This window comes from Taudactylus pleione, unplaced genomic scaffold (assembly GCF_031769625.1).
Source record: "Taudactylus pleione unplaced genomic scaffold, aTauple2 ptg002435l, whole genome shotgun sequence".
NCBI classification, from domain to species: Eukaryota; Metazoa; Chordata; class Amphibia; order Anura; family Myobatrachidae; genus Taudactylus; species Taudactylus pleione.
The window spans coordinates 176,709-204,418 of NW_028286820.1; the positions used below are offsets into that span (position 1 = coordinate 176,709).

The 27,710-nt window shown below is 49.1% G+C and overlaps 1 pseudogene across 1 annotated transcript; it reads right to left on the reverse strand.

Annotated features, from left to right (window-relative positions):
• Window positions 1–7,069: 7,069 nt before the first annotated feature.
• LOC148431340 (uncharacterized) lies at window positions 7,070–27,634 on the reverse strand (annotated as a pseudogene). Its single transcript, XR_015877193.1, has 3 exons — window positions 27,568–27,634; window positions 24,201–24,312; window positions 7,070–8,731 (listed from the first exon to the last, which is right to left on the reverse strand). The product of XR_015877193.1 is annotated as an uncharacterized LOC148431340 (transcript).
• Between the last annotated feature and the right edge of the window lie 76 nt (window positions 27,635–27,710).

A 27,710-nucleotide genomic window follows, 5' to 3' on the forward strand; every position in this document is an offset into this window, starting at 1 on the left:
AGCGAACAAGCTGCCGCTTACGAGTGGCTCTGAATCAGGCCCTATATATGGTGCACCATTGATGGTTTGCACCCCCTCTTACTAGTCACCCATGCTGTAGGCACGGCCGCCCAATAAAAAAAATGGGGGCGCAACTTAGCGGCCACCGACACTTGGGGCTAAGCTCCGTCCTGCAATGAAAAGAATAAACACATCAGCTCAAACTCATCCATTCTTGGCGGAGAACGATTGGTTCTCTGCCATCGATGGCAAAACAATAAATAAAACAGTTATCAGCCAGCAACCATCAATGTTTTGAAACACCGATGGCCATCCCTACCCTGGAAGTTTCGGTGAGTTTCCACAGCAAATCATCGGATGTAATAGGCTGTGATTAAGAAGCTACCAAAGGGCCTGATTTGGAGATGAACGCTGTTGCGCAGTCGCTGCGCCCATGTACTCTGCGGCTGTGCAAAATATGCAAAAGCCGCAGGAGGCGTCTTAAGTAATAAGACGCCCACTTCCAGCTTCTCTGATCCGATGCTGCACCCCGGAAACGCAGTCATCGGATCAACTGTGTGACCATCGGTCATCTGAATGACCTTACTGTAACATTACTCAGGACGTCCGGGTAAATCACGCTGCCGGGGACGAGGAGGCAGCCACGGGCTACGACACACCCAGAAAACAGGGCTGGCACGCCCATTTTCTTGGCTGCTCTGTGACGCCGCCCCCAAACAGCCCCAGCATGTCAATCACTGAAGACACAGATCTGAACATGTACAGTACGGATCCTGAGCAAACGCAGATCGCCAAACATCTGAGATGCACGTAAACCACGGGGTTTGTGCACAAATGTGAATCAGACCCCATGTAACTCTCCCACAACTTCCAGGGTGTTTGCATAAACTAGATACTGGTGTGGTTACTGACAGAGGGCCTGATTCAGACCCGGTCGCAAGCGCTGAGCGCTCACAACCGGGTCAATGGTGGCCCAGAGCGCATGCGCACGACGGCGCACCCACAGCTATGCGAGCGGCCAGGAGGCCGCTCTAAAAAACAAGAAGGCCGGCCCTGAATCAGTGCCAGAGACCATTGTATGCACTGGGAGAAAGAAGTCCCAGCGACTTTGACCTCATTAACCCTTTATAAGCCTTGTTTGCACATATTTAACTTTAAAGGGGCCTATCCATTAGGCGACCTGAAAAACTGAACGACTAGCGTTCAGTCCTTCAGGTCGCCTAGGTGCGCTGCCCGCACTGAATGGCATTCACTGAACGTCATTCGGTGCAGGAGACCGACCTCCTATCTGTGAACATGTGGAACATGACAATCGTCGTTAGGTTGACGAGCGCGTTCCACATATAGTCGGCGTTGGCAAGGACACAGCGTGCACGCGCATCGCTGGTCCTTGCCGGCAATCCATTGGACGACTTTCTAAACATTGCGACCAAAACCTCGTGGTATTGGTTGGATCGTTCAAAAAGTCGTCTAATGGATACGCCCTTTAAGAGCTATGGGAAGGAGGCAGGTGAAGGAGAACAGAGGTGAGGAACGTGATGAGGCTCGTTTCCTGGAAAACAATTAAAAAGCAAGAAATACGGCCCCATTTATCAAATGTGACAAACACTGTTTGTTAAATCTAGAAAGGGTGTCATAACCTCTTTTAGCGAGCGCTAATGGGGTTATGCTTCGTTGAAAAATGGGGGCTTGCACCTGTTGTGCGATTTAAAAAAAAAATATTTTTTGGAATATAACAATTTGAATTTTTTTTTTTTTACTTTTTAGATAAATCAGCATTTAAACAGCACAAGCCAAGTAGATCGTCAATTGTACATTAAAAATGCTAAAGGAAACTGAAATATACAACGGACACTGAAGTGCCAAAAGTTATGGGATAGCAGTAATGGTAATGGTAGGTGTGGTCTCCGTACTGACATCTTGGAAATGCCCAGACCTGCATCTGACATCTCATTTTTCAGTTTGATGACCGGCTGGTCTGCTCATCTCAATGTAGAATCAACAGCTAGAAAAACAAATAAATGACCTGCCCATGGGTTGCCAACAGCCGGCAATGCAAAGTTGTTTATCAGATGGAGACCGTGTAATTCTGCAGGGAAACCGTAAAAAAGCTGATGAGTTGTTTGGACTTTGTAATGGTGTGAAGAGTAGGATGGGAAACCCTCCATAGCTGTCTCATCAAGCTCTGATTGCCTCTTTATTGCAGTCTCTTTGCCCTAGCATAGCTTTCAGATTGCCCCCTCCATAGTTGTCTCATTTGCCCCATCACTCCATGGAGCATATTCAATTGGGGGCGAGGTTTAGCGCAGGTCTCGGTAAGGGCCCTTCCACCTTGCACGCCTGCTCACTGTTGGATAAATGTAGATGGTCTTGGGGATGATATCACTCCCGTCCCAAAACGAGGCTCTTTACGGGACATGTGACCAATTTTTAAATCCCTTTAGCAAAACAGTTATAATCGGTTTCTACAATGTAGCTCAGTTTAGTACCTGGTACACATAGAGTACATCCATATATCCATCCTGACACTCTCTGTAGCTACCAATCCATCTCTCTCCTTCAAACTCCTGAAGGCAGACATAGCTTATACTTTAGCTGAGTTGTGGCACCACTTGTCCTGGCGAAACGCGACTCTCCTCAGGGCCGATGCAAGGTTTCTTGGCACCCAGGGCATTTCTTCAACCTTGCACCCTCCCCCCCTCAGATAGCTACACAAGCCCTTATGCAGTGCCCCTTATATAGTGCCCCAGGTAGTGTTCCCCCTATGCAGTGCCCCAGGTAGTGGTCCCCCTATGCAGTGCCCCTTATATAATGCCCCAGTAGTAGTCCCCCTTATATAGTGTCCCCAGTACTAACCCCCCGGTGCAGTGCCCCCAATAGTGGTCCCCCCGATGCAGTGCTCCCAGTAGTAGTCCCACCCCAGCAGTGCCCCCAGTAGTAGTCCTCAACAAGCAATGCCCCCAGTAGTAGTCCCACCCCAGCAGTGCCCCCAGTAGTAGTCCTCGACAAGCAATGCCCCCAGTAGTAGTCCCCCACCTATGCAGTGCCCCTAGCAATAATACCCACCTATGCAGTGCCTCCAGCAGTAATCCCCACCTATGCAGTGCCCCCAGTAGTGGTCCCACCATTGCAGTGCCTCCAGTAGTAGCCCCCCCAGCAGTGCCCCCAGTAGTAGACCCCCCCAGCAACACCCTCAATAGTAGTCCCCTCAGCAGTGCCCCCAGTGGTAGTCCCCCCCAGCAGTGCCCCCAGTGGTAGTCTCTCCCAGCAGTGCCCCCAGTGGTAGTCCCCCCCAGCAGTGCCCCCAGTAGTAGTCCTCCCCCCCAGCAGTGCCTCCAGTAGTAGTCCTCCCCCCCAGCAGTGCCCCCAGTGGTAGTCCCCCCCAGCAGTGCCCCCAGTAGTAGTCCTCCCCCCCAGCAGTGCCCCCAGTAGTAGCCACCGACCAGCAGTGCCTCCAGTAGTAGTCCTCCCCCCCAGCAGTGCCCCCAGTGGTAGTCTCTCCCAGCAGTGCCCCCAGTGGTAGTCCCCCCCATCAGTGCCCCCAGTAGTAGTCCTCCCCCCCAGCAGTGCCCCCAGTAGTAGCCACCCCCCAGTAGTAGTCCTCCCCCCCAGCAGTGCCCCCAGTAGTAGCCACCCCCCAGCAGTGCCTCCAGTAGTAGTCCCCCCCAGCAGTGCCTCCAGTAGTAGTCCTCCCCCCCAGCAGTGCCCCCAGTAGTAGTCCTCCCCCCCAGCAGTGCCCCCAGTAGTAGTCCTCCCCCCCAGCAGTGCCCCCAGTAGTAGCCACCCCCCAGCAGTGCCTCCAGTAGTAGTCCCCCCCAGCAGTGATCCCAGGGCCAGACAGACACACGCGTAAAAAAAAAAACTCCACTTACTCTAATCCCCGCTCCGGTGTCTGCTCCTCTGTCCCCCGGGCTCGCCCGCTCTGCATGATGGGAGAGACGTCATGACATCTCTCCCATCACCCACTGCGGGAGCCGGAAAATGGAGCTCATGAGTGAGCTCCAGCCCGGCTGCGGCAGTGGGCGCAGCAGCCGATGAGAGTCTGACTCTCTTCGGCGGCTAAAACAAACACACAGCTGCCGGCACCGTGTGTGTTTGTTACTAGCAGTGTAGTGCGGGCTGCACTTATGTGCGTTACGCACTACACAGTATTCCAGAGGCGCTCTGCAGTGCCCGGCGCACTTAGGCAGCTGCCTAAGTTTGCCTAGTGTTAGCGCTCTGACTCTCCTGCAGCTCGACACCGGACAACCTAGAAGGCTTGTGGTGGCCAGTTTTGGGATGTGCTTGTCTCTATACAGGTCGCAGGGGCTCAGTATCGCCAGCCTGGCACTCTTACCTGTACCCTAATCTCCGCCATCAGCCTGCTGAACAGCTGGTACTGCAGGAGGCGCTATTCCTCTGCTCTGCGCAGCGGGTCGTCTTTCCTCCTTGTGTGGCGTCTCTGCACCTATCCGGCAATGGACTTCCATGCCGCTTCATGTAAACACTGATGAAATGTCGACATATCATCCTTGGTGGCCCAGCAGTGACTTACCTGCTCCCGACATGTTGACATTTTAACAATGCCGACATGAATGTCAATCTAATGACTACATGGCCCATGTGACATGGCAACTGAGATGACCCACACAAAATGTTATCACTACAGTCAAAGAACCATTATATGTCATCCGAGCGGAAATAAGACGACGTGTCATGTCCATAAGGACCAGTTAGGAATGAGAAGGTGGAAAGAAACCTTGTATATATTATAGTCCTCATTCTAGCACCCTGCGACGCCCCGTGCAGCTCCTCTTTCCTGCCTGGGGTGTCGCTCTCTGCTCTGGTGCTTCTAGCACACTCAGCTGATGCAACAACTGCTGGGCTACAGACCAGAGTGTGCTAGAAGCACCAGTGCAGAGAGCGACACCCCAGGTAGGAAAGAGGAACTGCACGGTGCAGGTGCAGGGTGCTAGAATGAAGACTATAGACCTATAATCATCATTAGTTGAAGTCTCGCCACCAATTCCGCTGCACAGTACAGTCCAGTCCAACTTACAAGAACGCAGGAAAGAAAAAAAGGGTCACAGCTACTACTTGTTTTTATTTGAATTTGATGTGCAACGTTTGTATGATCACTACACTCGCTGTTATGTTATGCTTCAAGACTAATACAACAAAGTCGAAAGTTAATGCATGAGTATAATTAAGTGTAAAAACAAGTACAAAAACACAAATAGATATTTTTGTAAAAAACAAAAAAAAACAAACAAGGGTACAGTAAGCAGAATGACAGCGTGTGGTGCAAGGAGAAGGCACAACACCACAATACAGCATCATTTATAGCAAGAACATAACAGGGACATTGCCAGGTGGACCAACAATCAATAGAAATAGGTTAGAAAGGACCCCGAGCTGGGGAAATGAGAGGCAGTAGTGCAGATAGGTCATGCACGAAGGTGGGGCGTGAATGTAGGAGGTAGAGTATGGCAATTAGGGGGTGTAGGTGGGGTAAGGGTAGGCAAGCAACGAGAGGTAGGTCCTGAGGGAACGTTTGAAAGACGTAAGGTTGGTAGAACAAGGTAAGAAGTTCCAGAAGTGAGGACCAGTGCAGGACAAAATCTAGATCTAGGAATGAGATGAAGATAAAGTGGGCGTGAGGGTCTAAGGCTTGTGGCTGAATCAATGGGTACAGCTCATGACATTCGTTGTAGAAGGTATTGTAAGGCAGGGTGAGAAGATTGCCTTGGATCCTGGAGGCAATATGCAGCAGATGGAGGAGCATCAGGAGAGAATGATTAGTCTGGCCACAGCATTAACAATGGAGGAGAAAGAGGTGAGGTTAGGGCCAACCAGAGTACAGTAATCAAGGCAGCAGATAACGAGAGTGGACCAGGGCTTTGTTAAATACCCGAGTCTACTGTAAGGAGACTATTGCACTAGAGGAGGGGGGTTAACTAAGCCCACATTTGGATCTACTGAGTTTGTAGTTGCATTGGGTCATCCAGGTGGGATGGCAGAAAAGCCATTGACACACGGCTATGAGAGAAGGAGAAAGGACAGGGGAGGCATACATGATACTATGCAAATGATGCAGATTTTTGGAGAATAACAACTATTTTTGGATAGGTTTCAATAGGTGCAGTGGTAACCCACCAAACACTTTGAGGTCCTATTATATATATTTTCACTCTATTGATGGCATCAATTTTAATGTAAAACATTTTACTTGGAACTTGGCACCATAATAATCCTGAAATCTTCATCTGATTGGAGATAGCATGAGATATTTTTGGGAGAATGATGTAATCCGGAACAGACCACTGTGAATGATCGCCTCTCCATCTGCAAATGTTGACCTCTTCTTCTGTAAGTCCATAGAAATAGCTAGATAACCAGAAAGCCAGAAATACTGTACTTTTGTGTTTTCAAAGGAGGCTTCTACTTCTCCCGGGACAATGGCAGAACCTAGTTCCTTTCCTCGGAAATGGGATCATGTGACTATTCAACAACCCGGGTGATGCTCCCAGAGCAAAAATAATTCAGCCATCATGTGGAGTAAGGGAGAGAATTGGATCTGGTGCGAGAAGTGTGATTGGCGGAGCTCAGCCAATCACACTTCTCGCACCACATCCACTCCTCTCCCCTACTCCACACACACACCCAAATGCCCCCCCCCCCCCCCACGGACCATATCAGAGAGCAGCATTGTGCCTCTCAATAAGCGATTTGGCCCCATCATTTGGTCGTCTGTCATCTTTTATGGTACTACACACCACATTCTTCTTCACCACCCTCACACACAACCACTACCCCCAGTACACCACACCTCATCACCCAGCAAATCCACTATCCACGGGAGGAACGCATCCAACCAACAACTATCAACTCTACCATTTTCAGGACCTGGTACTCCTGTAAGATGGTGCAGCACTCCACATACCCCCAACCACTCTACCCCACCCACCTGCAACACACACACTCTCCCACCCATCACTCTGCTTTCCCAACCCCCCCTTAACCTCCCACCTAACAACCCCCTTACCATCCAACCATCTACACACAGTAGTCCATCCCCCCAAACCACCTCAAAACCCTTCCATATCATTCTCCGTCAATACCACACCCTGGATGTGCGCAGTTCACCCAAACCACACATAGACAATGGACTCTATCCAATGTGAAGTCTTTAGTGTGATGAAATTAAGCATTTATTTGTGGGTTTACTGGTGTTGACGTATATTCCCCCAATCTCTAAAGTATCTTCCACACTCAGAGCAGGAAAAAGGTTTCTCTTCTGTGTGGACCAATTTGTGGCGCTGGAAAAGCCAGCTGGTCTTAAAACATTTCCCGCACTCGGGGCATGGGTACGGTTTCTCGCCGCTGTGAATCCTCCGATGTCGTATAAGATCCGCGTTAACTTTGAATGCCTTCTTACACTCCAAACACTCAAATGGTTTCTCTCCAGTGTGAGATCTCACATGCCGAACGAGATCGGCTTTAGCGCTAAAGGCCTTCCCACATTCGGAGTAAATATATGGCTTCCCAGCCGTGTGAATTTTTCTATTCTCTCTAAGACGTGACTGAGAAGGGAGAGATTTCCCACAGTCCGAGCATAGAAATATGTTCCCGGTATGAACTGCTTGGTGTTCCATAAGCTGCCTACGGCTGGCAAAGCGGTTCTCACACTCAGAACATGGAAACGGCTTCTTGCCCGTGTGGGTTCTCACATGTTTGTCAAGGTTCCACCTCTGATTGTATGTTTTACCACATTCAGGACACGGAAACAAATTTCTCCCAGTGTGCAATGCATGATGTCTAAAGAGGGATTTTCTGCTGGTAAAACACTTCCCACACTCAGAACATGGAAATGGCTTCTCTCCTGTGTGACTTCTTATGTGTTCCACCAATCTACCACTAATAGTGAACCGTTTCCCACATTCCACACAGGAATAAGGCTTCTCGCCCGTGTGGTTTCTCATATGTATTGGTAGATCTGATTTCCTGGTAAAACATTTTTTGCATTCAGAACACTGAAATGGCTTCTCTCCCGTGTGGGACCTCTGATGTATAAGCAGATGGGAATTACCGTGAAAACATTTCCCACATTCAGGACACTTGAACGGCTTCTATTTGTTGTGGTATCGTTCGTGTCCGGGCAGCTTAGTTTCTGAATCAAAGCATTTCCAGCAGTGACCACACTTATAAGTACCTCCGGCTCTGTGACTTTGCTCATGGCTGACAAGGTCGGGGTTGCTAGAGAACCTTATAGGACAGTCAGGACATTCGTAAGCTCTCTCTGTGTCCTCTCTTGTTTTGTCAGAAGTTCCTTTTCTCTGCTTAGTTGCCGATGTGTCTTTGGTATCAACCTCTTGGAGGTTTCCTTCTCCACTGGAAGTTTTTCCACCTGATCCTGTGGGACTTCCATCTTCATAGGACCATTCCGTGTCCAAACATGTGGCCTTTCCATCTTCTGGTAGAGACAAGTCATTGAGATGTTCTTCTACATGTGTTTCGGTGGCCATAAATCCTCCTTCATCCGATAAGTGTTCTGAATCGCAGCAACTTAGGACTCTATATTATATTGAATCCCTGTCTTTAGTTTCGTCACACAATCTCGTTCCATGTTTATATTTACTATGTGATTTTGGATCGGGACTATTTAAAAATGAACAAGGGTCTTTATTTATAACACTCAGTGAAGAAATATCGACGGGAAATATTTCGGGCTTAGCTCTGACCTCGGATAAATCTGTTGGAGAGACAAATCATTAAGCAATCATGTTAGTGATTATATTCCATCACAGCGAAGTCACACAGCCTTCCCCACATCCATATCTCCTGTATCTGCACTAACCGCTACACCACTAATAGACTGTCTCATCATTTCCCATCCCCACCAGTGACAAACGCAGGATTTGCAAAGGGGGGTTTCCAAATACTAGTTTACACAATCAATGACAAACAAAAATCTAAAAGACTGCAGACACACACACACTCACACACTGACACAGACTACAGACATACACACACACTGACTACAGACATACACACACACTGACTACAGACACACACACTGACACAGACTACAGACATACACACACACTGACTACAGACACACACACACTGACACAGACACACACACTGACACAGACTACAGACATACACACACACTGACTACAGACACACACACACTGACACAGACACACACACTGACACAGACTACAGACATACACTGACTACAGACACACACTGACACAGAACACACACACTGAAGCACAGACTACAGACATACACACACACTGACTACAGACACACACACTGACACAGACACACACACTGACACAGACTACAGACATACACACACACTGACTACAGACACACACACACTGACACAGACACACACACTGACACAGACTACAGACATACACTGACTACAGACACACACTGACACAGACACACACACTGACACAGACTACAGACATACACACACACTGACTACAGACACACACACTGACACAGACTACAGACATACCACACACACTGACTACAGACACACACTGACACAGACACACACACTGACACAGACACACACACTGACACAGACTAACAGACATACACACACACTGACACAGACTACACTGACACACACCTCTCACTTAAAAACACAAATAAATACAGCTCTGGCATCATTAACACCCCACATGTTATACACAGACCTGCAGTGCAGCTGGAGTCCAGGAGAGACTGCCGGCAGTACCATCAGATCTCTGTCACCCCGGCAGCAGCTCCCTCTCAGCCTCTCACAATGCTGGTGCTGCCATGTGAACTGCCTAGGAGGAACTGTGCGCTGCCACTGCAGCTCCCCCTACAGCCATCACAGTATGACAGCAGGCACAGTTGCCTGAGCTTCTCTTTAAAAAAAAAAAAAGTTTCTAGGTACTCAGAAACCCCCCCTGCGTGCGTGGGTGCCCACCGCTGTTATTCTCAGCATCAATCTATTAACTGGGGGACACAATGAATGAGGCTGACAGACACATATCCATCTATTACTGTTGCATCCCTAATCGCATCATTGTACTGGTTACCCATTTCCTCCAATTCTGACCTATAAAGCCCTCCACGATGCTGGACCACCCGCCAGGAACCTCCTTGGAATAAACCAAGAGAAACTTCCACACTGAAGTAACACCGCCGGGCTCATCCGGCAGGCCTACCCCTTACCTGGCACTGTAGTCCATGGGTGAAGATCATCCCCATGGCAAATAAATAAAATTGTATGGCACAAACTGCAGGTGCCGAATTCTGACGCTTAATTTTTGAAGCTAATGCTCGACCAATGTCAGCAGGGCTGCCATCAGAAATTGCAAGGCCCGGGACTGTCAAAATAGGAAGGGCCCAACCAACCCCCGCATCTCTGCAACTCGTCCTGCAGTGTCTCTCCAGCTCCAGCCAATCCCATTCTGTCTCTCCCAGTCAGCACCCCCTTCTGTCTCCCCAGCCAGCATCTCCATCTGTCTCCCCCAGCCAGCACCCCCTTCTGTCTCCCCAGCCAGCAGCCCCTTCTGTCTCCCCAGCCAGCAGCCCCCTTCTGTGCCCCCAGCCAACCCCTCTTCTGTCTCCTCAGCCAGCCCACCTTTAATGTCACCACCCAGGCCCCCTTTTATGTCAACCAGCCAGCCCCATTAAAAAACAAAAAAACACTTTATTGTACATGCTCCAGTCACCGGGCCTGTAGAATCAGCCAGACACTGGGGAGACAGGGGCTGTGGGCCTGGAAAGCCACTGTGGGGAGCTCCATGAACTGTCCCGAGCTCCTGGTGGCCTGGAGTGGGTTTGAGCTAGGGGCGGGCTCCCTTTCCTGTCCGGTCCCGCGACTCCAGTCCCGCTCTGATGGCGGCCCTGAATGTGAGAGTTTACTGCTAAACTCTCACATTTTCTAAACTCTCACCCTATTACATTTGGCCCATAGTGTTCATTCTAGCATCCTGCACCTCTCGCAACCCGTGCAGTTCCTCTTTCCTGCCTGGGGTGTTGCTCACTGCTCTGGTGCTTCTAGCACACTCTGGTCTGTATCTCAGCAGTTTGTGGCATCAGATAGTGTGTGCTAGAAGCACCAGAGCAGAGAGCGACACCCCAGGCAGGAAAGAGGAACTGCACAGGTTGCGATAGGTGCAGGGTGCTGTAATGAACACTACGCTTCATTCAAGGGGATGTACAAAAGCGCTGATCGAATTGGAGCTAGATTTAGCCCCTGAAAATGGGAGGCAATCCGTGCCATTGTCCAAGTGTTTATGCCCTCTTGTGTGGTATCACAGGGCTTGTAGCGTTAGAATTTTACCCGCGACCGGCACAACAGGTGGGACTGATCGAGAGCTGTCTTAAATAATCCCGTCTTAGAGATGCTGCCCCGGTGTAAAGGGATCTGACAACACGGATGGAGTCATTGCCAGGAGAAATGTAACTATAGTGCAGTCGGGGGTGTAGGGTTTTCTACTGTGGGGATTATGCGCTGGTATTTGAGCAGTGTCCCAACATAAATGTGATAGCATTATAGACAACAGAACATTTATAGATACTTATCATGGTCTCAGTAATAGGGAGCAAGGAGGAGGCAGGGTAGATAACCCCCAGCAACCGCCACAATCAGTTAGCTCCAAGGCACAATTATCTGGTTGGCACAGGTGGAAAAAGTCCTCAGGGATCCCGCTATTGTGACAAGAACGACTAATCAAGCCTCTCCGCTGATTAATCCCTGATTGCACTTCTGGGGAACATTATCAGTCTTACCCAGTGATGTGAGGGGGCCGGCGATTCTCTATCATCACGTCCTTGTACAGACCCCTATGTCCTTCTATATACTCCCACTCCTCCATGGAGAAATACACAGTGACGTCCTCACACCTTATAGGAACCTGACACACACAATGATACAGTCATCACCCAGACACATCCCCTGGTGTTACTGTATAATGTCCCATTCCCAGCAGTCACCCTCTCCAGTCATCACCCAGACACATCCCCTGGTGTTACTGTATAATGTCCCCATATTCCCAGCAGTCACCTCACCAGTCATCACCCAGACACATCCCCTGGTGTTACTGTATAATGTCCCATATTCCCAGCAGTCACCTCTCCAGTCATCACCCAGACACATCCCCTGGTGTTTACTGTATAATGTCCCATATTCCCAGCAGTCACCTCTCCAGTCATCACCCAGACACATCCCCTGGTGTTACTGTATTAATGTCCCATATTCCCAGCAGTCACCTCACCAGTCATCACCCAGACACATCCCCTGGTGTTACTGTATAATGTCCCATATTCCCAGCAGTCACCTCTCCAGTCATCACCCAGACACATCCCCTGGTGTTACTGTATAATGTCCCATATTCCCAGCAGTCACCTCTCCAGTCATCACCCAAGACACATCCCCTGGTGTTACTGTATAATGTCCCATATTCCCAGCAGTCACCTCTCCAGTCATCACCCGGACACATCCCCCTGGTGTTACTGTATAATGTCCCCATATTCCCAGCAGTCACCTCTCCAGTCATCGCCCGGACACATCCCCTGGTGTTACTGTATTAATGTCCCCTTCCCAGCAGTCACCTCTCCAGTCACCGCCCGGACACATCCCCCTGGTGTTACTGTATAATGTCCCATATTCCCAGCAGTCACCTCTCCAGTCATCGCCCGGACACATCCCCTGGTGTTACTGTATAATGTCCCCTTCCCAGCAGTCACCTCTCCAGTCACCGCCCAGACACCTCCCCTGGTGTTACTGTATAATGTCCCCTTCCCAGCAGTCACCTCTCCAGTCACCGCCCAGACACATCCCCTGGTGTTACTGTATAATGTCCCCCCTTCCCAGCAGTCACCTCTCCAGTCATCGCCCAGACACCTCCCCTGGTGTTACTGTATAATGTCCCATTCCCAGCAGTCACCTCTCCAGTCATCGCCCAGACACCTCCCCTGGTGTTACTGTATAATGTCCCATTCCCAGCAGTCACCTCTCCAGTCATCGCCCAGACACCTCCCCTGGTGTTACTGTATGATGTCCCATTCCCCAGCAGTCACCTCTCCAGTCACCGCCCAGACACCTCCCCTGGTGTTACTGTATAATGTCCCATTCCCAGCAGTCACCTCTCCAGTCACCGCCCAGACGCATCCCCTGGTGTTACTGTATAATGTCCCATTCCCAGCAGTCACCTCTCCAGTCACCGCCCAGACGCATCCCCTGGTGTTACTGTATAATGTCCCCATTCCCAGCAGTCACCTCTCCAGTCACCCGCCGCCAGACGCATCCCCTGGTGTTACTGTATAATGTTCCCATTCCCAGCAGTCACCTCTCCAATCACCGCCCAGACGCATCCCCTGGTGTTACTGTATAATGTCCCATTCCCAGCAGTCACCTCTCCAATCACCGCCCAGACGCATCCCCTGGTGTTACTGTATAATGTCCCATTCCCAGCAGTCACCTCTCCAATCACCGCCCAGAACGCATCCCCTGGTGTTACTGTATAATGTCCCCATTCCCAGCAGTCACCTCTCCAATCACCGCCCAGACGCATCCCCTGGTGTTACTGTATAATGTCCCATTCCCAGCAGTCACCTCTCCAATCACCGCCCAGACGCATCCCCTGGTGTTACTGTATAATGTCCCATTCCCAGCAGTCACCTCTCCATTCACCGCCCAGACGCATCCCCTGGTGTTACTGTATAATGTCCCATTCCCAGCAGTCACCTCTCCAGTCACCGCCCAGACAGCATCCCCTGGTGTTACTGTATAATGTCCCATTCCCAGCAGTCACACTCTCCAGTCACCGCCCAGACGCATCCCCTGGTGTTACTGTATAATGTCCCCATTCCCAGCAGTCACCTCTCCAGTCACCGCCCAGACGCATCCCCTGGTGTTACTGTATAATGTCCCATTCCCAGCAGTCACCTCTCCAGGTCACCGCCCAGACGCATCCCCTGGTGTTACTGTATAATGTCCCCATTCCCAGTCAGTCACCTCCTCCAGTCACCGCCCAGACGCATCCCCTGGTGTTACTGTATAATGTCCCATTCCCAGCAGTCACCTCTCCAGTCACCGCCCAGGACGCATCCCCTGGTGTTACTGTATAATGTCCCATTCCCAGCAGTCACCTCTCCAGTCACCGCCCAGACGCATCCCCTGGTGTTACTGTATAATGTCCCCATTCCCAGCAGTCACCTCTCCAGTCACCGCCCATACGCATCCCCTGGTGTTACTGTATAATGTCCCATTCCCAGCAGTCACCTCTCCAGTCACCGCCCATACGCATCCCCTGGTGTTACTGTATAATGTCCCATTCCCAGCAGTCACCTCTCCAGTCACCGCCCAGACGCATCCCCTGGTGTTACTGTATAATGTCCCATTCCCAGCAGTCACCTCTCCAGTCATCGCCCAGACGCATCCCCTGGTGTTACTGTATAATGTCCCATTCCCAGCAGTCACCTCTCCAGCCATCGCCCAGACGCATCCCCTGGTGTTACTGTATAATGTCCCATTCCCAGCAGTCACCTCTCCAGCCATCGCCCAGACGCATCCCCTGGTGTTACTGTATAATGTCCCATTCCCAGCAGTCACCTCTCCAGCCATCGCCCAGACGCATCCCCCGGTGTTACTGTATAACGTCCCATTCCCAGCAGTCACCGCTCCAGCCATCGCCCAGACGCATCCCCCGGTGTTACTGTATAACGTCCCATTCCCAGCAGTCACCTCTCCAGCCACCGCCCAGACGCATCCCCCGGTGTTACTGTATAACGTCCCATTCCCAGCAGTCACCTCTCCAGCTACCGCCCAGACGCATCCCCCGGTGTTACTGTATAACGTCCCATTCCCAGCAGTCACCTCTCCAGTCACCGCCCAGACACCCCCCCCGGTGTTACTGTACAATGTCCCATTCCCAGCAGTCACCTCTCCAGTCACCGCCCAGACACATCCCCCGGTGTTACTGTATAATGTCCCATTCCCAGCAGTCACCTCTCCAGCCACCGCCCAGACACCCCCCCCGGTGTTACTGTATAATGTCCCATTCCCAGCAGTCACCTCTCCAGTCACCGCCCAGACACCCCCCCCGGTGTTACTGTACAATGTCCCATTCCCAGCAGTCACCTCTCCAGTCACCGCCCAGACACCCCCCCCGGTGTTACTGTACAATGTCCCATTCCCAGCAGTCACCTCTCCAGCCACCGCCCAGACACATCCCCCGGTGTTACTGTATAATGTCCCATTCCCAGCAGTCACCTCTCCAGCCACCGCCCAGACACCTCCCCCGGTGTTACTGTATAATGTCCCATTCCCAGCAGTCACCTCTCCAGTCACCGCCCAGACACCCCCCCCCGGTGTTACTGTATAATGTCCCATTCCCAGCAGTCACCTCTCCAGTCACCGCCCAGACACCCCCCCCCCGGTGTTACTGTATAATGTCCCATTCCCAACAGTCACCTCTCCAGTCACCGCCCAGACACCCCCCCCCGGTGTTACTGTATAATGTCCCATTCCCAGCAGTCACCTCTCCAGTCACCGCCCAGACACATCCCCCGGTGTTACTGTATAATATCCCATTCCCAGCAGTCACCTCTCCAGTCACCGCCCAGACACATCCCCCGGTGTTACTGTATAATGTCCCATTCCCAGCAGTCACCTCTCCAGTCACCGCCCAGACACATCCCCCGGTGTTACTGTATAATGTCCCATTCCCAGCAGTCACCTCTCCAGTCACCGCCCAGACACCTCCCCCGGTGTTACTGTATAGTGTCCCCTTCCCAGCAGTCACCTCTCCAGCCATCGCCCAGACACCTCCCCCGGTGTAACTGTATAGTGTCCCATTCCCAGCAGTCACCTCTCCAGCCATCGCCCAGACACATCCCCCGGTGTTACTGTATAGTGTCCCATTCCCAGCAGTCACCTCTCCAGCCATCGCCCAGACACATCCCCCGGTGTTACTGTATAATGTCCCATTCCCAGCAGTCACCTCTCCAGCCATTGCCCAGACACATCCCCCGGTGTTACTGTATAATGTCCCATTCCCAGCAGTCACCTCTCCAGTCATCGCCCAGACACATCCCCCGATGTTACTGTATAATGTCCCATTCCCAGCAGTCACCTCTCCAGCCATCGCCCAGACACATCCCCCGGTGTTACTGTATACCGGTGTTACTGTATAATGTCCCATTCCCAGCAGTCACCTCTCCAGTCATCGCCCAGACACATCCCCCGGTGTTACTGTATAATGTCCCATTCCCAGCAGTCACCTCTCCAGTCATCGCCCAGACACATCCCCCGGTGTTACTGTATAATGTCCCATTCCCAGCAGTCACCTCTCCAGTCATCGCCCAGACACATCCCCCGGTGTTACTGTATAATGTCCCATTCCCAGCAGTCACCTCTCCAGTCATCGCCCAGACACATCCCCCGGTGTTACTGTATAATGTCCCATTCCCAGCAGTCACCTCTCCAGTCATCGCCCAGACACATCCCCCGGTGTTACTGTATAATGTCCCATTCCCAGCAGTCACCTCTCCAGTCATCGCCCAGACACATCCCCCGGTGTTACTGTATAATGTCCCAGTCCCAGCAGTCAACTCTCCAGTCATCGCCCAGACACATCCCCCGATGTTACTGTATAATGTCCCACTCCCAGCAGTCACCTCTCCAGTCATCGCCCAGACACATCCCCCGGTGTTACTGTATAATGTCCCACTCCCAACAGTCACCTCTCCAGTCATCGCCCAGACACATCCCCCGGTGTTACTGTATAATGTCCCACTCCCAGCAGTCACCTCTCCAGCCATCGCCCAGACACATCCCCCGGTGTTACTGTATAGTGTCCCATTCCCAGCAGTCACCTCTCCAGCCATCGCCCAGACACATCCCCCGGTGTTACTGTATAGTGTCCCATTCCCAGCAGTCACCTCTCCAGTCATCGCCCAGACACATCCCCCGGTGTTACTGTATAATGTCCCATTCCCAGCAGTCACCTCTCCAGTCATCACCCAGACACTCAGCAGCTGAATGATCTTGTTCCAAGATCTTCTGGTCATTGGCCCGAGTCCCGCTCAATCCCCCTGACATATAGAGACGGCTGCTGGCTGTCACATGATCAGCAGATGGCTTCTTTGCAACTGTGCAATCCTGAGAAACAGAATACTGTACAGATCACACAAATCCACCCACGCCAGTGCCCAGTGATCACTGCGGCACCGCCGGAGAGGTAAGTATTAAGAATGGGTGAAGGATATGTGATGTGGGTTCTCTGGGCCTGTGGGAACTGCATGCCCTGCACCCATTATGGATACGCTCATGTCTCCTCCCCCTTTATACATCCATCTCAGTAAAGTATTACATGTTTTTTGTTTAAGTTTTCTTACTGCCAAACAGAAAGCATTCCAGTTACCTCCATACAATGCAGAGTGCACCCTAATGGTGGTGTACAGTACACAGACCACCCCAGTGATCATTACTCAATACAAAAAAAACATTCTACTGACCTTGATACAACACAGAGAGCAGCTAGTGACCAGTACGCAATACAGGGATCATTCTAATCACCAGTATGTAATAAGGAAAGCATTCCGCTATGCGATACATTACAAAGCGCATGCTGTAGAACAAGAGTACAATACAAAGAGCACAATCTGGCCTCACCTCTCCCTGATTTGGCCACCCCCACCCCCCAGTACCCAGGCACGCCGCCGTTCGCTCGACGGACATTCACACCAATCTTTTGCAGTGTTACAATGCAAACCCCATGTGGTGACACATTTACTAAAGGACGATGTTTAGTCAATTTCGTATTTCAGGGCCTAAATCAAACATTTACGAACATAATTTTTGACATAATTTGTTTAAACAGTGTCAAAAATCATCTGTTAGTAAATGTGTGATTTAGGGGTATATTTACTGAAAGTCGATTTTTCTTTTTTAGTCGATGTTTGATTCATTTTTGTTCGATTTTGTGTTTCAGGGTCTAAGGCCGGGATGTACTAAAGCCGAAAATGCGGTAAAACCCCCTAAAATGCAGTTTTTGGGGTTTTACTACATTCCCCCAAATGTACTAAGTACCGGAATGCTTCGTCCCGATGGGTAATGCTACCTCCAGGTGGCATTACCCAATACAAGCCTATGGGCTTCTTATCGGGATGCTCCAGTCTGGGAGGGATCCGATTGGATCCCTCCCATCCTGTAGCGTCCCGATAGCCCGCGCGGCCGGCTTCCTTCCGCGCATGCGGACGCCAGAGGGACTTCTGGTTGTTAAGCCCAGAAGTCCCTCTGCCCGGCAGCATTGCAAAGGACAGCTCTTATCGGGAGAGCGTTGATATCGGTGTGATAAGGGGTGTTTTTTTTCCTTCTTTCTTTTTGTACACACCGGCCATTGCCAGCTTGTTTAATCCCAATATATCTGAAGCAAATTATTCTATTTTTCATATAATAACTATCAGGTTATAAGTAACATAAATATATGAACTTCGCAAAGTGTTAACCAGAATTATATACCTTTTAAATCATTTAGATAATTTCCTTTCATAAAGATAACGATGCATACAAATATATATAATTGCCGAGTGTGTGAGTGGGGGTTGTTGGGACACTTTGTCCTATTGTTCAAACCGCATGGTCTCTGAACACAAACTCCATTTTGAAAACTCACTTTGAAGACTCCCATAATGCCATAGTTAATTAAATATGCAAGCTGAATATCATATGCCAACACATCAGGCAAACACTGCACCATTTAATATTCCAACATGTACAACACAAGCTGATTCCAATATACAACAATACCATCCTACAACAGACCTCATCCAGTATCCACTAGACCGTGGGGAGGGGGAAGGGCCGAAGCACATGCTCTTTCCTTTGTTTGCAAGCCTCATGATCCCTAGGCAAACTCCATTATGAAAACTCACATGGAAAACTCCCATAATACACTCCATTTTGAAAGTAAGAAAACTTGCATAATGTTGTAACTTCTGTAAATCATATATCCATTAATGATCATAATTATAATATCTATAGAATTATAACTATGATCACGAGACTAGTAATTCACAACTTCCATTGAATCAAGCACATGATTCAATGGGGAAACAGGGAGCACATGGAATTTCCTTTGTTTACACCACATGGAGGTAGTAGCCATCTTTAAATGCCCAAACTATGATAATATATAACTTCACAATACTATCACAACATGGCCAGCAATCCGCAACTCCCATGGAACCACAACCACCAGCCAAACCCAACCTGATTCCACTACATAATGTCCCACAAAGCAGAAACTACCAAACAGTGTATACCACCCACAAACCCAGCACAACGCAATTGACCACCACCGAGTCTCGGGTTCCCTCATCATCAGCTGACATCTAACAACCACACATCCACAGACTGCAATACTCCACCCAATTTCCATCCCAATCCTAACCACACAATGACAGTCAGACCACAAGAACACAACACACACCAAACCCATCCCACTCAGACTATGCCACTGTCCAAGCACATGGGAAGGAAGGGGGAAAAGTACACCTATATCACAGCCAGCTATATGTATAAAACTGAACCTAAATCACTACAAACTATCTATACAAGCTATAAACAGATTAAATCAAACTAGTTACAAATACCCATTATAGGCTAACTAATGTACAGTTCACTTAGCCATATTCCTGGTGTATCTAGGGCCTGATACAGAGCCACTCGTAAGTGGCAGCTCATTCGCTCCGAGCGATGTTCGCACAACTGCGCATGCGTATGGGTTGTAATACGCATGCGCGAACCAGTCATTGCGGTCGGAAATTGTGTGCTCGCAAAATAGCGAATGCCTGCTAATTTGAGTGACAGAATGAGGCGTTTGTGGGTGGTAACAGGGGAAGGTGCTTGAAAACGGGGAGTGGAGATCCGAACGCAGGCGTGCCAAACGGTCAAAACGGGCGTTTTAAGGGTGTGCATAATTAACAAAGCAGCGTCATCGCCCACGTCACTTGGTTGTCTCTTAGCCTGAACTGCTCGCATGATTGCGGTAGGAAAATCCTACCACAAGCACTGCGAGCAGTTCAGATGCCTTTCGATGTACTCGATTAATCTAATAAATAGCGGAGATGACGTAGGATGCGAGCGGCCAGGGGGCGTTTTTTTAAAAATAGCGAGCGCATGTTTCATTCGCTCGTTCAGACATAGAGGCGTCAACAGACCGCAAAGAGCGAGCGCTCAATTTAAATATCCGGCCCCTTTTTCTGAACGAGCGAGCGCAAATAGCGTCCGGCTCTGAGTCAGGCCCTTAGTTCCATCCTGGCAGTCTTCTGGGGAGAAGTCTGCTCTGCCTGTCTCCCTGGTGTGTCCTCGCAAGAATGTGTCCACAGTGTGAATGCTATCCTGTGTCTCTCTCACCTGTGAGGTGTGGTCAGAAAGGGAATATCCGATTGGTCAACTGGAACTACTATTCATTTTAAACTTGGGCTATTGTTCTAAGCTTTCCTGTGTGAGGCTTCAAGAGGAAAAAGCCTCTTGTTGGGGGTATGCTGTGGAGTTGAACACCTTAACAAATGCTAATTAGATTGTAGTATCATTTAGCCATCTCTATTGATATGCTGGAATAACCAGTTCTGTGTAAACTTGTATTGGGACCTGACTCTCTCTGGAATATATGAATGACACATATATATTTGATTCTAATTGTATAAGGAATTATTATTATTGATTTTATTATACACACTGTAACACGGTGTGACCTGTGTAAAGTGATCAGTGTGTATCAGGAGTGTGATATCAGGGTGACCTGTGTATAGTGATCAGTGTGTATCAGATGTGTGATATCAGGGTGACCTGTGTATAGTGATCAGTGTGTATCAGGTGTGTGATATCAGGGTGACCTGTGTATAGTGATCAGTGTGTATCAGGTGTGTGATATCGGTGTGACCTGTGCATAGTGATCAGTGTGTATCAGATGTGTGATATCAGTGTGACCTGTGTATAGTGATCAGTGTGTATCAGGAGTGTGATAGAGATAAGAGTGATGTCACTGGGACACTCCCAGGATTCCTCACCTCCCCAGTCAGGTCCCTGTGTTTGTTAGAAATAGAGATAAGGGTGATGTCACTGGGACACTCCCAGACTCCCTCACCTCCCCAGTCAGGTCCCTGTGTTAGTAATAGAGATAAGGGTGATGTCACTGGGACACTCCCAGACTCCCTCACCTCCCCAGTCAGGTCCCTGTGTTAGTAATAGAGATAAGGGTGATGTCACTGGGACACTCCCAGACTCCCTCACCTCCCCAGTCAGGTCCCTGTGTTAGTAATAGAGATAAGGGTGATGTCACTGGGACACTCCCAGACTCCCTCACCTCCCCAGTCAGGTCCCTGTGTTAGTAATAGAGATAAGGGTGATGTCACTGGGACACTCCCAGACTCCCTCACCTCCCCAGTCAGGTCCCTGTGTTAGTAATAGAGATAAGGGTGATGTCACTGGGACACTCCCAGACTCCCTCACCTCCCCAGTCAGGTCCCTGTGTTAGTAATAGAGATAAGGGTGATGTCACTGGGACACTCCCAGACTCCCTCACCTCCCCAGTCAGGTCCCTGTGTTAGTAATAGAGATAAGGGTGATGTCACTGGGACACTCCCAGACTCCCTCACCTCCCCAGTCAGGTCCCTGTGTTAGTAATAGAGATAAGGGTGATGTCACTGGGACACTCCCAGACTCCCTCACCTCCCCAGTCAGGTCCCTGTGTTAGTAATAGAGATAAGGGTGATGTCACTGGGACACTCCCAGACTCCCTCACCTCCCCAGTCAGGTCCCTGTGTTAGTAATAGAGATAAGGGTGATGTCACTGGGACACTCCCAGACTCCCTCACCTCCCCAGTCAGGTCCCTGTGTTAGTAATAGAGATAAGGGTGATGTCACTGGGACACTCCCAGACTCCCTCACCTCCCCAGTCAGGTCCCTGTGTTAGTAATAGAGATAAGGGTGATGTCACTGGGACACTCCCAGACTCCCTCACCTCCCCAGTCAGGTCCCTGTGTTAGTAATAGAGATAAGGGTGATGTCACTGGGACACTCCCAGACTCCCTCACCTCCCCAGTCAGGTCCCTGTGTTAGTAATAGAGATAAGGGTGATGTCACTGGGACACTCCCAGACTCCCTCACCTCCCCAGTCAGGTCCCTGTGTTAGTAATAGAGATAAGGGTGATGTCACTGGGACACTCCCAGACTCCCTCACCTCCCCAGTCAGGTCCCTGTGTTAGTAATAGAGATAAGGGTGATGTCACTGGGACACTCCCAGACTCCCTCACCTCCCCAGTCAGGTCCCTGTGTTAGTAATAGAGATAAGGGTGATGTCACTGGGACACTCCCAGACTCCCTCACCTCCCCAGTCAGGTCCCTGTGTTAGTAATAGAGATAAGGGTGATGTCACTGGGACACTCCCAGACTCCCTCACCTCCCCAGTCAGGTCCCTGTGTTAGTAATAGAGATAAGGGTGATGTCACTGGGACACTCCCAGACTCCCTCACCTCCCCAGTCAGGTCCCTGTGTTAGTAATAGAGATAAGGGTGATGTCACTGGGACACTCCCAGACTCCCTCACCTCCCCAGTCAGGTCCCTGTGTTAGTAATAGAGATAAGGGTGATGTCACTGGGACACTCCCAGACTCCCTCACCTCCCCAGTCAGGTCCCTGTGTTAGTAATAGAGATAAGGGTGATGTCACTGGGACACTCCCAGACTCCCTCACCTCCCCAGTCAGGTCCCTGTGTTAGTAATAGAGATAAGGGTGATGTCACTGGGACACTCCCAGACTCCCTCACCTCCCCAGTCAGGTCCCTGTGTTAGTAATAGAGATAAGGGTGATGTCACTGGGACACTCCCAGACTCCCTCACCTCCCCAGTCAGGTCCCTGTGTTAGTAATAGAGATAAGGGTGATGTCACTGGGACACTCCCAGACTCCCTCACCTCCCCAGTCAGGTCCCTGTGTTAGTAATAGAGATAAGGGTGATGTCACTGGGACACTCCCAGACTCCCTCACCTCCCCAGTCAGGTCCCTGTGTTAGTAATAGAGATAAGGGTGATGTCACTGGGACACTCCCAGACTCCCTCACCTCCCCAGTCAGGTCCCTGTGTTAGTAATAGAGATAAGGGTGATGTCACTGGGACACTCCCAGACTCCCTCACCTCCCCAGTCAGGTCCCTGTGTTAGTAATAGAGATAAGGGTGATGTCACTGGGACACTCCCAGACTCCCTCACCTCCCCAGTCAGGTCCCTGTGTTAGTAATAGAGATAAGGGTGATGTCACTGGGACACTCCCAGACTCCCTCACCTCCCCAGTCAGGTCCCTGTGTTAGTAATAGAGATAAGGGTGATGTCACTGGGACACTCCCAGACTCCCTCACCTCCCCAGTCAGGTCCCTGTGTTAGTAATAGAGATAAGGGTGATGTCACTGGGACACTCCCAGACTCCCTCACCTCCCCAGTCAGGTCCCTGTGTTAGTAATAGAGATAAGGGTGATGTCACTGGGACACTCCCAGACTCCCTCACCTCCCCAGTCAGGTCCCTGTGTTAGTAATAGAGATAAGGGTGATGTCACTGGGACACTCCCAGACTCCCTCACCTCCCCAGTCAGGTCCCTGTGTTAGTAATAGAGATAAGGGTGATGTCACTGGGACACTCCCAGACTCCCTCACCTCCCCAGTCAGGTCCCTGTGTTAGTAATAGAGATAAGGGTGATGTCACTGGGACACTCCCAGACTCCCTCACCTCCCCAGTCAGGTCCCTGTGTTAGTAATAGAGATAAGGGTGATGTCACTGGGACACTCCCAGACTCCCTCACCTCCCCAGTCAGGTCCCTGTGTTAGTAATAGAGATAAGGGTGATGTCACTGGGACACTCCCAGACTCCCTCACCTCCCCAGTCAGGTCCCTGTGTTAGTAATAGAGATAAGGGTGATGTCACTGGGACACTCCCAGACTCCCTCACCTCCCCAGTCAGGTCCCTGTGTTAGTAATAGAGATAAGGGTGATGTCACTGGGACACTCCCAGACTCCCTCACCTCCCCAGTCAGGTCCCTGTGTTAGTAATAGAGATAAGGGTGATGTCACTGGGACACTCCCAGACTCCCTCACCTCCCCAGTCAGGTCCCTGTGTTAGTAATAGAGATAAGAGTGATGTCACTGGGACACTCCCAGACTCCCTCACCTCCCCAGTCAGCAGGTAGATAATCTCCAAGGCGAGTTGTAATATTCTCCCAGTCGTTGGAATACGGCCCTTGTCCATCCTCAGTCACTGAGATGAGCAATCAGTACAGAATCTAAAGATGAGAATAAGAATATGATTCAAGACTTGCATAATGTAGACATCAGTCGATGTTGTTACCTCATTGTAGTTCTAAAGCTGCATACACACACAACGATTTTTGTAAATGAACGATTTTAGTAAACGATTTTCGTAAATTTTTTTCAAGGGAAAAATGAACGAAAATCGTTTACTAAAATCGTTCATTTACTAAATGTAATGAACAAGTTTTTTGAACTACAAACGATTTTTGCATATTAACTTAAGAAAATCGTTCAGTTGGTCAAACTGACTGAACTACATACTACAAACGTGAACGCGCATGAACGATAATCGTTCATTGTTTTCACTCAGAAAGTGAACGATTTTGTCAACAATTGAACTGCAAACGATATCGTTAACGATAATCGTTCAAAAAAATCGTTGTGTGTGTATGCACCTTAAGGGAAGGCAATAAAGGAAACTGTGTAATTCACGTGTTTCCCGAATTAATGGAGGTTTATATAAATGGTGCAGATATTATAACGATGTACTGCATTATAATCACAGTGCTAATGCAAAGGGAATACTGCACTTATGGGAGCCCAGAACAGAGCTAGTCATTAGTGTGTGACCCAGTCACCAAAGCTGCCGCATGTTGTTTTGCTTGCAATGCTCAGACAGTCACACTGGGCTGTAGGGATGACTAGCAGCCATCGATGGTTTTGTCAACCAGTTTTTTTTTTCTATCGATGGCAGAGATCCGATGGTTTGCCAACATCGATGGCAGAGAGATATAGTGATGTTTTTACTTATTCTTTTAGCTACCGGGGCAGGGTGCATGGCGTCCCAGTTCCACCCTCTTCCCTGATTGGCCAGTCACTTAGCTCTGCCCCCTGTATCTCATTATTAGAGTGAGTTACATTCTCTCAGTGAGCCAGCCCAGTAGGGATGGTCATCGGAGGGTTAACCATCGATAACACTAACCTATCGAGCGAACCATTGATGGGCATTATTGATGAGTGGCATGGCGGGCATGGGCTGAACGGGAGATGCTTTGCGTCTATGGCGTCTCTTCTCGGGCACCACCTGAGAAAACCATTTCCGTCGTCTGCTCGTGGGGAACCGATTGCACAGCGGCCACACCTCGGAGCACGCGGCCGAGTTCACGTCTGAGTGAGACCGTTTACATGTTCGGTTTGTGGTAAATGCTTTAAGCGCAAGACACATTTACTTTCACATGGGAGGGAACACAGAGAAGAGGTCATCATCAACTGAGCGGCCGATATGTCAGGCAGTGTGTACCCAGCATTACAACAGCAATGAGAGGGGAATGTGTTACTATATAGGTGAGAGAGGGCAATGTGTTACTATAGAGGTGAGGAAGGGAATGTGTTACTACCTACACAGGTGAGGGAGGGGAATGTGTTACTACACAGGTGAGGGAGGGGAATGTCAGATGTGTTACTACAGGGTGAGGGAAGGCAATGTGTTACAACAAGATGCATTACTATAGAGGTGAAGGATTAATGTGTTACTGGAGGTCTACACTACTTTGTATCAGTTTTTTAAACATTAGCATTTAGATTTTAAATAATGAAACAAGCAATACACAAAAACAGGGGTAGAGAAAAAGAGGTGGGGGGACATAGGGTAGATATGCGCAGATCTCAGAACAAACAGTAACAAAATAATAATAAATTATAATAAAACATAGCACATAATAATCTAATATATAACAGCGAAAATTTGTCCTCCTGTCTTTCTATACAAATCCACAGTTTACAAGCGAATATCATGAAATTTTACATACGGGCATATTAAAACACGGCCGATGCAACTTAAAAATATGTAAATTGAAATTAATTACTGTTAATTTTTAACTAATGAAAAACCACAATTTTTGCATAGCAATCGCCCTCTACAGGTCAGGTACGGAATTACAAAAGGATTTAGCTTATCTACTATTTTTTGTTTTCTATCTTCTCTACTATATCAAGGCAAAAATTTGTCCTTCTGTACTTGTCTTTCTATACAAATCCACAGTTTACAAGCGAAGATCATGAAATTTTACATATGAGCGTATTAAAACACGGCCGAGGCAACTAAAAAAATTTTAAATTGAAATTACTTACTGTTAATTTTTAATTAATTAAAAAACACAATTTTTGTATTGTCATGTTTTGTCATGATCTTAAGCTGGATACACACGTAACGATTTTGTTAGTGAACGATTTTCGTTCAGTTTTTCCTTTGAAAAAAGTGAACGGTTTTTTTAACGATTTCTTCAACGATGAACGAAAAATGTTCCTTCCCTTAATGAAAATCGTTAAGTTGGTCAGTCAGAATGGACGATGAACTACAAACGGGAACGCGCATGAATGATTATCGTTCGCTATAACTCAGAAACTGAACGATTTTTTGAACGATTACGACATAGTTATAGTTAAATCGTTCAAAAAATCATTACGTGTGTACGCACCTATAATGTTTATTATCGGAGAGAGCTTTAGCAGGCTTTCCCAGCATTCTCAGCTCTCTGACTATACCAAATTACGCTTCGTGATCGGAGGTTGTATGTAAACAAACTTTGTTTGTTGCCAATATTACTTCAAAAAATTATTTTTAGTGTAGGTGCACAGGAGAAATAGAGTGTAGAAAATCCTTACCCAGACTATGCATGTACTAAGCTAAGCCCTGGCTGTCACACAGCTTCCAGGTGCCCACGAACTGATCCACCATGATGGGTTGTATATGGATGTGAGCAGTTATGAGGAGTGTTGGAAGCAGCGTAGGGCGTCCTTATAAAGTGGCTGCACCCTGTCCTGAGAGCCAGTGTGGACGGGGCGGGCTGCAGGGTGAGGTCAGTGGGCCAGTCTGCCCTCCCCTCCTACATCACTGTAAGGACAGGACCAGCTCAGCTGTTTTTGCAGAGCCCTGGCTGGGGACCAGCGATGAGATGGCTCATTTGGGGGTAAAGAGGGATGCTTCCCGTGTAAAGGCCCCCATACATCAGAAATTGATTGCAGCAATTGTGCAGTTTGCAATCGATTGTGTATAAAAATCTTTCCCTTTTTCAATCGATTGTGGACAATCTGCAATCAATTGAAAGGGGGAAAGATTTTTTATACACAATCGCCCAGGCTGAGCGCATCTGTTTAGTTGATCAGATTTACCTGGCTGGGACCTGAGGAATATTCCAGTACACACTGATAGCACCAGGTCTGTTCCATAAAGCTAATGAGGCTCTTCTACAAGTTTCACTAAACAATATTTTTATTTATTGCATTACCTAAAAGTTCATGAAGTCCCAAACTGCACATTTGTTTCCAAAATTCTTAGTGACATTTCCTTACTACTGATTTCATTTCAACTATGTTGAAAAGCTGTAAGAATATTAAACATTCTTAAAAACCCGGGCAACGCCGGGTACTC